Source organism: Tamandua tetradactyla, chromosome 26 (genome assembly GCF_023851605.1).
Source record: "Tamandua tetradactyla isolate mTamTet1 chromosome 26, mTamTet1.pri, whole genome shotgun sequence".
NCBI lineage: Eukaryota > Metazoa > Chordata > Mammalia > Pilosa > Myrmecophagidae > Tamandua > Tamandua tetradactyla.
In genome coordinates this window covers 5,415,887-5,425,747 of record NC_135352.1, presented here as the reverse complement: position 1 = coordinate 5,425,747, position 9,861 = coordinate 5,415,887, and positions in this window count along the sequence as shown.

The following is a 9,861-nucleotide window of genomic DNA, read 5'->3' as shown; positions in this document are numbered from 1 at the left end:
AGGGCATTATTCACAATTGCTGAAAGATGGAAACAATCCAAGTGCCCATCAACCGAGAAGTGGATAAACAAAATATGGTATATACACATGGTGGAATATTATGCCACAGTAAGATGAAATGAGGTCCTGAAGCATATGAAAATATGGATGAACCTAGAGGATATAATGTGAGTGAAATTTACCGGACACAAAAGGATAGATATAGTATGATTTCACTATTATGACTCTGGCAAAGAGAGCGAACTCCAAATCATACAGCCCTGGAAGAAAATCTATACTTATATAGTGATGAACTAGATGAGGCATCTCTGTGGCTAGAGTATTCACATGACTTCATAAGCAACATTTTCCATGTTTCGCACTTTTAACATTCATCATTCATAATAAAGATTCTATAAAAGAAAAAAATGGCACAAGGGGCATACCTCAAATTACAATCTATTCTCATTCTATTCTATATTCTCTAAAATCACTGCAAATACTGAATTTGCACATTGCTCTTGGAGAAATACAGGGTTAGGTTCCTGAATGCCTCTGGTCATAATATTTTTGTCAGTCAATAATGCATAATGCTATTTTATGTCCGTTTCTGTTTAAAGACACCTTATTTAATATATACATTGTTGGCTCATTAACAATGAACTCACAGCTAACAGCTCTAAATTTTCCCTTCAATCTGTCTCTTTTCTGTCCCTTTTAGTCCAGATTGGCAGTGGCTCCATTTATACGGCTCTCACAAAAAAATTTGTTTACTTAGCATGCAGTATAAAGGTGTCAAATCCATCAGACAATAGAATTTTTTACATATCCTTTCTGGACAACTCCATCTCCAATCATTGTTTCTCCTGTAATGGCTAACTGCTTCCACGTTTGCTTATATCCTCATGTGAGTCTCTAGCCTCTGGGATCTTACTTTCTGGAAGCCCAGAGTTTTCCAGACCATCAATTTCTGGTTTCTTTGTACCCAAGAGTTCAGTTCTCAGCTTATCTCTTTTCTGTTGCATTTTACAGTAAGATGCAAGGAGCAGCAAGGCTGCATTTTCCACATTTAGTTTGGAAATCTCTCCAGCTAAGTATCCCAGATTGTCATTTTCAAATTTTACCTTCCATCCAACACCAGGACTCATTTTTTTAAAACTTTTTTTTATTAATTAAAAAAATTAACAGACAAAACATTAAGATATCATTCCATTCTACATATACAATCAGTAATTCTTAATATCATCACATAGTTGCATATTCATCATTTCTTAGATTTGCATCGATTTAGAAAAAGAAATAAAAAGAGAACAGAAAAAGAAATAAAATGATAATAGAGAAAAAAAAGATTATACATACCATACCCCTTACCCCTCGCTTTCATTTACCACTAGCATTTCAAACTGAATTTATTTTAACATTTGTTCCCCCTATTATTTATTTTTATTCCATATGTTCTACTCTTCTGTTGATATAGTAGCTAAAAGGAGCATCAGACAAAAGGTTTTCACATTCACAGAGTCTCATTGTGAAAGCTATATCATTGTTCAATCATCATCAAGAAACATGGCTACTGGAACACAGCTCTACATTTTCAGGCAGTTCCCTCCAGCCTCTCCACTACATCTTGAACAACAAGGTGACATCTACTTAATGCATAAGAATAACCTCCAGGATAACCTCTCGACTCTGTTTGGACTCTCTCAGCCATTGACACTTAGTCTCATTTCACTCTTCCCCCTTTGGTCAAGAAGATTCTCTCAATCCCTTGATGTTAATTCTCAGCTCATTCTAGGGTTTTTCTCAGTCCTTTGATGCTGAGCCTCAGCTCCTTCCAGGATCTCTGTCCCACATTGCCAGGAAGGTCCACACCCCTGGGAGTCATGTCCCACGCAGAGAGGGGGAGGGTGGTGAGATTGCTCGCCATGTTGGCTGGAGAGAGAGGCCACATCTGAGCAACAAAAGAGGCTCTCTTGGGAGTGACTCTTAGGCCTAAATTTTAAGTAGACTTGATGTATCCTTTGTGGGGTTAAGTTTCATATGAACAAACCCCAAGACTGGGGGCTCAGCCTATAACTTTGGTTGTCCACACTGCTTGTGAGAATATCAAGAATTCAACTTGGGGAAGTTGAATTTCTCCCCACTCTTACCGTTCCCCGAAGGGGGCTTGCAAATACTTTTCCAGTCACTGATCAAATCACTCTGGGATTCATCGGGGCATCACTCTGGACAAACCAACAAAATCTCATGTCCTACCTGAGATTCCAAGTACTTATGATGTTCAACCAAACTATCTACATGAGTTATATTAGGAAATGCTCTAGTCAAAATATAAATTTTGTAACTAACATTTTTTGCTTTAGTCTCACACATAAGGTGACATTTTAAAGTATTAATAATTATCTATTTTCAGCACCCTGCAATAATGACATTCCTTTGTTCTTCCTCATGCAAAAACATTTTAAAAATTTGTACATTGTACATTTCACTATTATTATACACTCTAGGCATTCCTAGATTATACCATCTTGATCTTTACCATCTATCTTTCTTTCTGATTTCACTTATGTCCCTAGCCCTCTTCCCTCTATCATTCTCACATGCAGCTTCATTCAGTGTTTTAACATAATTACATTACAGTTAGGTAGTATTGTGCTGTCCATTTCTGAGTTTTTGTATCCAGTCCTGTTGCACAGTCTGTATCCCTTCAGCTCCAATTACCCAATATCTTACCCTATTTCTATCTCCTGATGGTCTCTGTTACCAACGACATATTCCAAGTTTATTCACTAATGTCAGTTCATATCAGTGAGACCATACAGTATTTGTCCTTTAGTTTTTGTCTAGTCTCACTCAACATAATGTTCTCAAGAGCCATCCATGTTGTTACATACTTCATAAGTTTATTCTAACCAGGACTCAATTTTGACAAATTCCTTGCCACTTTAAAGCAAAAATTGCCTTCCTCCAGTTTGCAATAACACATGCATTATTTCTGTCTAAAGCCTCATTGGAACCATCTTTAGTGTCCATATTTCTACCATCAGTCTCTTCAAAAAAAATCTAGACTTTCTCTATCAAGCTCTTAATAATTCTTACAGAATCTTCCCTTTATCCATGTTAAAAAGCCATTCCAACATGTTTGGTATTTACGAACTGCAGCATCCCATTTCTCTGGTACCAAAATCTTTTAGAATGCAATATACCAGAAATGTATTTGCTTTTATAAAGGGGCTCTATTAACTTACAAGTTACAATTCTAAGCAATTCTAAGGCCATGAAAATGTCCAAATTAAGGCACCAACAAGAGGATAGATTTTCTCAAGGAAGGCTGATTCCAGAATTTCTCTGTCACATGGGAAGGCACGTGGCAATATCTGCTGTCCTTCTCTCCTGACTTTTGGGTTCAAATGGCTCTCTCAGCTTCTTCTGCATCCCCAGACATGTGTCTGGTTTCATCTCTCTGCTCTTTGTATCAGCTCTGACTCTCTCTCTGTGAGCTCTTTTTTTTAAAAAAATTTTTGATCATTCCGTTCTACATATGTAATCACTAATTCACAATATCATCACATAGTTGCATATTCATCATCATGATCATTTCTTGGCACATTTGCATCTATTCAGAAAAAGAAATAAAAAGAAAACAGAAAAAAATTCATACATACCATACTTCCCACCTCTCCCCCTCACCGACCACCAGCATTTCAATCTAAATTTATTTTAACATTTGTTCCCCTTATTATTCATCTTTATTCCATATGGTTTGCTCATCTGTTGATAAGGTAGATAAAAGGAACATCAGACACAAGGTTTTCATAACCACACAGTCACACTGTGAAAGCTATATCATTATACAATTATCTTCAAGAAACATGGCTACTGGAACACAGCTCTACATTTTCAGGCAGTTCCCTTGAGCCTCTCCACTACATCTTGACTAACAAGGTGATATCTACTTAATGCATAAGAATAACTGCCAGGATAACCTCTTGACTCTGTTTGGAATCTCTCAGCCAGTGACACTTTATTTTGTCTCATTTCACTCTTCCCCCTTTTGGTTGAGAAGGTTTTCTGAATCCCCTGATGCTGAGTCTCAGCTCATTCTGGGGTTTTTCTCAATCCCTTGATGCTGAATCTCAGCTCTGTGAGCTCTTTTAAGGACTCCAGTAAACTAATTAAGACCCACCTTGAATGGGTGAAGTCACATCTCCATGGAAATAATCTAATCAAAATTTCCACTCACAATTGGGTGGGTTAAATCTCTATGGAAATGACCTAATGAAAAGATCCCACCCACAAGATTGGATTAAAAGGGCATGGCTTTCAAATATTCTGCTCTAGTTTCCATCCCAGATGCTCTCTGTCCCACATGCATCTCATTATGGTAAAGGAGGCAGTATCCCAGTTTTCTCCAGGAGGCTCTCGTACTTGCATGTTTGAAAAGGCTGTCTTTGATGCAACAGCACAGTAGAATTTCACAGACATAAGCTTCATGAAAGAAGCTGGACAGAAAGAATATAACCTATCCATTTGTGTAAATTCTAGAAAGGGTAAAACTAATCTATTGTGATAGAAATCAGATCAGTGATTATCTAGGATGAGGAAGTAGATATTTTTGTTGAAAAAGGACAAGAAGAAACTTCCTGAGGTCCTGGAAATGCCCTATTCTCGACTGGGGTCAGTGGGGTTATAGTTATGTAGATGTGCACATAATTTGCAGCATATAGAACTGTACATCTAGATAGGAACATTTTATTCTATGCAATTTATGTCTTAATAGAATTGATTTAAAAATTTTTAAAAAGAGCATGGCTTTTCTAGAGTACATACAGTTTCAAACCAGTACAATATGCCTTATGGTGACTCATTAACACCATAATGGTGGCCAGATACAGCAGCAGTTTTGGGAATTCTGAAAAATTCCCATTCGATTTCTTATGCCAACCCACGATATATGGAAACTGGTATGGGGAAAGTCATGATGTGGAAGGGGTAACTGTATATTCATAAGAAATATCAGTGTGATTTTTTTTCTTGTGATATCTCTGTCTGGCTTTGTCATCAGGGTAATGCTAGCCTCATAGAATTAAGCTAGGAAGTGTTCCCTCCACTTCAGTTTTTTTGAAGAGTTTGAGAAAGATTGGTGTTATTCATCTTTGAATGCTTATTAGAATTCTCCTGTGATGCAACCCAGTCATGGATTTTTCTTTGTTGAGAGGGCTTTGATTACAGATTAGTCATAGATGGGCACCAATAAAGATAATTATTACTGTAGAAGGAAAAACAACAACGGGTTTAAATCCATGAATTATAAGGTTTAAAAGAAAATTTCTAATTTTTGACACAGTATCTGGAGTTTCCTCTGTGATAAAGCTTAATAGTTCCATAATTTTTTCCCCTTCTATCAAGGGACTTTGCCAATACTTTTTTGATTTTTTGGAAATGTATTGCTTTCTTGTGTATATGTTATATTTCAAACAACAAAAAAAGTTTTTAAAAATCTCATTGATCACTTTTAGAGAATGCTAAAAACTAGCTTGTTACTTTGAAAACTAGTAACAAAGACAAAGAATCAAGAAACAATTCTGTCTTTACTATAGAAAATGTGATTTAAATTAAGCAAATCATAGTGAGGAGAAATTTCAATGTATATAAGCATTCCAGCTACTAAATGAAGTAATATTAGAATTAGAATATCACCATTATGCAATACTAATGAATTAATGAATCTGTACAATGATCATCAGAGGCTGCTGACAGCACAAAAAACCAACTAGTAATGTGTGTCTCCTGGTAAAAGACAGCAGTACCTATAATGTGGTCTTACTAAGTATGCCGGTTTGAAGCTCTTATGAATCCCAGAAAAGCCATGTCCTTTAATCCTCTTCATTCAATATTGTTGGGTGGGATCTTTTTGGTTGTTTCCATGGAGATGTGACCCACCAATTGTGGGTGGTAAACTTTGATTAGATGGCTCACATGAAAATGTGTCTTCACCCATTCAAGGTGGGGTTGCTTACTGGAGCCCCTTAGGAAGGAACCATTTTGGAAAAAGCTACAGAACCAACAGAGCCTACACAGCCAGAGACCTTTGGAGATGCATAAGGAAAACACCCCCTGGGGAAGCCTTATGAAATAAGAAGCATAAGCTAGCAGATGTCGCCATGTGCCTTTACAGCTGACAGAGTGGTTTTGGATCCATCGGCCTTTCTTGAATCAAGGTATCTTTTCCTGGATGCCTTAGTTTGGATATTTTCATGGCCTTAGAACTGTAAGCTTGCAACTTAATAAAATCTCCTTTTTAAGAACCATTCTGTTTCTGATATATTGCATTCCAGCAGCTTTTACAAACTAAAACACTAAGGAAAAAAGACAAAAAGAACGTGAATCTGACCAAGTCTCTAAATTTTAATTCCTATTTTTAAGAAATACAAGAAGACAGAACATGTGAACTATCAACAAAACTAAGTCTGGTAAATAAAGAATTATTTGCAAGGTCACGTTGGAGGAATGGTGAGAAAGGGGGAAAATTCAATCTCCCCATTTGGAGAATTCCTGATATTCTAGCAAGCAGTGGGAACAACCAAATCAATAGAATGAGCCCTCAATTTTGGAGTTTGCTTTTATGAAACTTATCCCCGCAAAAGATAGGCTAAGCCTACTTAAAATTAAGCCTAAGAGTCATCCCCAGAGAACCTCTTTTGTTCACAGATATGGCCTATCTCTCAGCCAACACAGCAAGCAAACTCACCACCCTCCCCCTCTCTACATGGGACATGACTCCCAGGGGTGTAAACCTCCCTGGCAAAGTGGGACAGGAATCCTAGAATGAGCTGGGACTTGGCATCAAGGGATTGAGAAAACCTTCTTGGCTGAAAAGGGAAAGAGAGAAATGAGACAAAATAAAGTGTCAGTGGCTGAGATTTCAAACAGAGTCGAGAGGTTATCCTGGAGGCTACTCTTATGCATTTTATAAATGTCCCCTTTTTAGTTAAGGTGTATTGGAAAGGCTAGAGGGAAGTACCTGAAAATGTAGATCTGTGTTCCAGTAGCCATGCTTCTTGAAGATGATTGTATAATGATATAGCTTTCATAATGTGACTGTGTAATTGTGAAAACCTTGTGTCTGATACTCCTTTTATCCACGGTATGGACAGATGAGTAAGACATATGGATTAAAAATAAATAAAAGGGGGAACAAATGTTAAAATAAATTGAGTAGATTGAAATACTACTGATCAATGAAAGGGAGTGGCAAGGGGTATAGAAAAAATGGGGAACAATGGTTAGAATATATTGGGTAGATGCAAATACTAGCGGTCAATGAGAGGGAGGGATAAGGAGTACGATTTGTATGAGTTTTTTCTTTTTCCTTTTTATTTCTGCCTCTGGAGTGATGCATCTGTTCTAAGAAATGATCATGGTGATGAATATACAACTGTGTGATGATATTGTGAGTCATTGATTATATACCAAGAATGGAATGTTTATATGTTAAGAATACTCATGTTTATATGCTGTTAATAAAAATATTTTTAAAAAATAAGAATTCAGTCTATGGGTAATTTTACAGGATAAAAGAATCCATTTCTTCAATTTAAAAAAAAATTGCAAGATAAAAAGATGGTGGAGGAAACTATAGATTAAAAGAAACATAAAAGACAAAATAAATTGTTCCAGCGATCTATAGCTGTGTAACAAACCAAACCAAAATTTAGGGGTTAAAACAACATTTATTTTGCTCATAGATCTGTAATTTGAGAAGGGCTTAGCAGGGACAATTTACCTCTGATCTACTCAGTTAGCTGGGATGACTTGAAGACTGAAGACTGAAATCATATGGTTAGTACCTGATGCTGGCTGCCAGGTAGGACTTCCACTTGGCACTTGGAACATCCACATATAACCTCTCTATGAAGTTGCTTCATCTATTGACAGCCCTCTGTGGCTGGGTTTCAATAGTTAGAGTCCTGAAAGAGCCAGTATAAACTGTAGTACATTTTATGACTTAGCTGCAGATGTCACATAGCATCACTTCTGCTGCTCTTTATTTGTTAGAAATTTCCTTAAGGCAAAGGGACGTAAATTCTACCTTTCAGTGGGAGGAGTATCAAAAATTTTTCAGACATGTTCTAAAGCCACTTGTACCAGTTTGAAAGGATTTGTATACCCTGGAAAAGCCATGTTTTAATCCTAATCAATCTTGTGGGAACAAACATTTCTTTTAATCCCTATTCAATGATGTAGGTTGGGAACTTGATTAGGTTGTCTCCACGGAGATGTGACTCACCTCAATTGTGGGTATTAACCTTGGATTAGAGGGAGGTGTGACCCCCACCCATTCCATATGGGTCTTGATCTGTTTACTGGACTCCTTTAAAAGAGGAAGCACTTCGGAGAAAGCTTGAGAATGATGAGATTCTGAGAGAGCAGAGAACAATGACAGAATAACAAGAGCAGCAGAGACACGAGAACTAGAGCCCACCCACCAGAGATGAAGGAGAACACCCCTGGGGGAGCTTCATAAAGAAAGAAGCCTGAAGAAGAAGCTAGAAGACATGGCCATTTTCACCATGTGCCTTTCCAGTGGAGAGAGGAACTATGAACTTCATTGGCCTTTCTTGAGTGATGGTAATCTCTTATTGGTGCCCTAATTTGGACCGTTTTATAGACTTGCTCTAATTTGGACTTTCCCATGGCCTTACAACTAGAAACTTATTAAATTCCCCTTTTTAAAAGCTATTCCGTTTCTAGTATATTGCATTCTGGCAGCTAGTAAACTAGAACACCACCACAATAACTAACCACAATATATGATTAACTATAAAAACTGTTTTTAAAAAGAACAATTATAGGATAGTTGGGGGAATGTGGATATACGATATTGAATATGTGTTGATATTGGATATATGATGATATTACGGAATTATTGGTTTTAGAGTATGTCATGAAGGTATTATGGTTATTTTTAAAAGAATTACACTCTAAAATATTTACATTTCAAAGTATGTGATGATTAACTTAAAAATAATTCAGAGAAAGGTTGATGTAGCATGTGTCTTGGTGTCCTTAGGACCACAGGTTTGATGATTCACTAGAAGGACTCAGAGGACATAGAAAATCTGTTACACTCAGAGTTCTTTTGGTTAATTACAATGAAAGGGCACAGATGACTATCAGCAAAGGAAAAAGGCACACAGGGAGAAGCCAGGCACAAGCTTTCCATTGTCTTCTCCCAGTGGAGTCTCATAACAGTGTTTGGTTCTCCCAACAACAACGTGTCACAACACGTATGAAGTGTTTCAACCGGAAGTGCAGCTGTGCTTTGGTGTCCATGGACTTTACTGGAGGTCGGTCTGTAGGTATGCAGTGTCCAGCTAATCAGTCTCCAGCCCCCCAGAGAGCAAACTGATATATGTTCCAGGTCTTCAAGACACAAAAATGTTATAATCAGGCAGGACACTCCAGGGGCTCAGAGGTCCACTGCCAGGAGCTGATCCAGGGCCCCTCCTGAAGACCTTTGGAATGTGCAGGGGTTGGGCAAGCCAGCCTGCTGACCCTTTTTTCCACAGCACAGGATCCTCAGTACTTTACTTCCTTACAGTAGTTTCCAGTGGCCTTTCAACACCTATGTGATAAATCAAAATTCTTTGGATTTGCATTTGAAAAATCCCGTAAATTGGTCCCACATGACTTACCTAACCTTATCTTCCAGTCTGCCACACCTTCCCTCCACTCACTCAGACCAGCTCCTTTGCCCTTAGCTGAAACACTCATCTGTCACTTACTACCTACATCTCACCTTTTATTATTGTCTAAATTTTTGCAATCTAATTGGGTCTTCACAGCTAGAGTGGAAGGGTACTGGCAGGAATTGTCTTA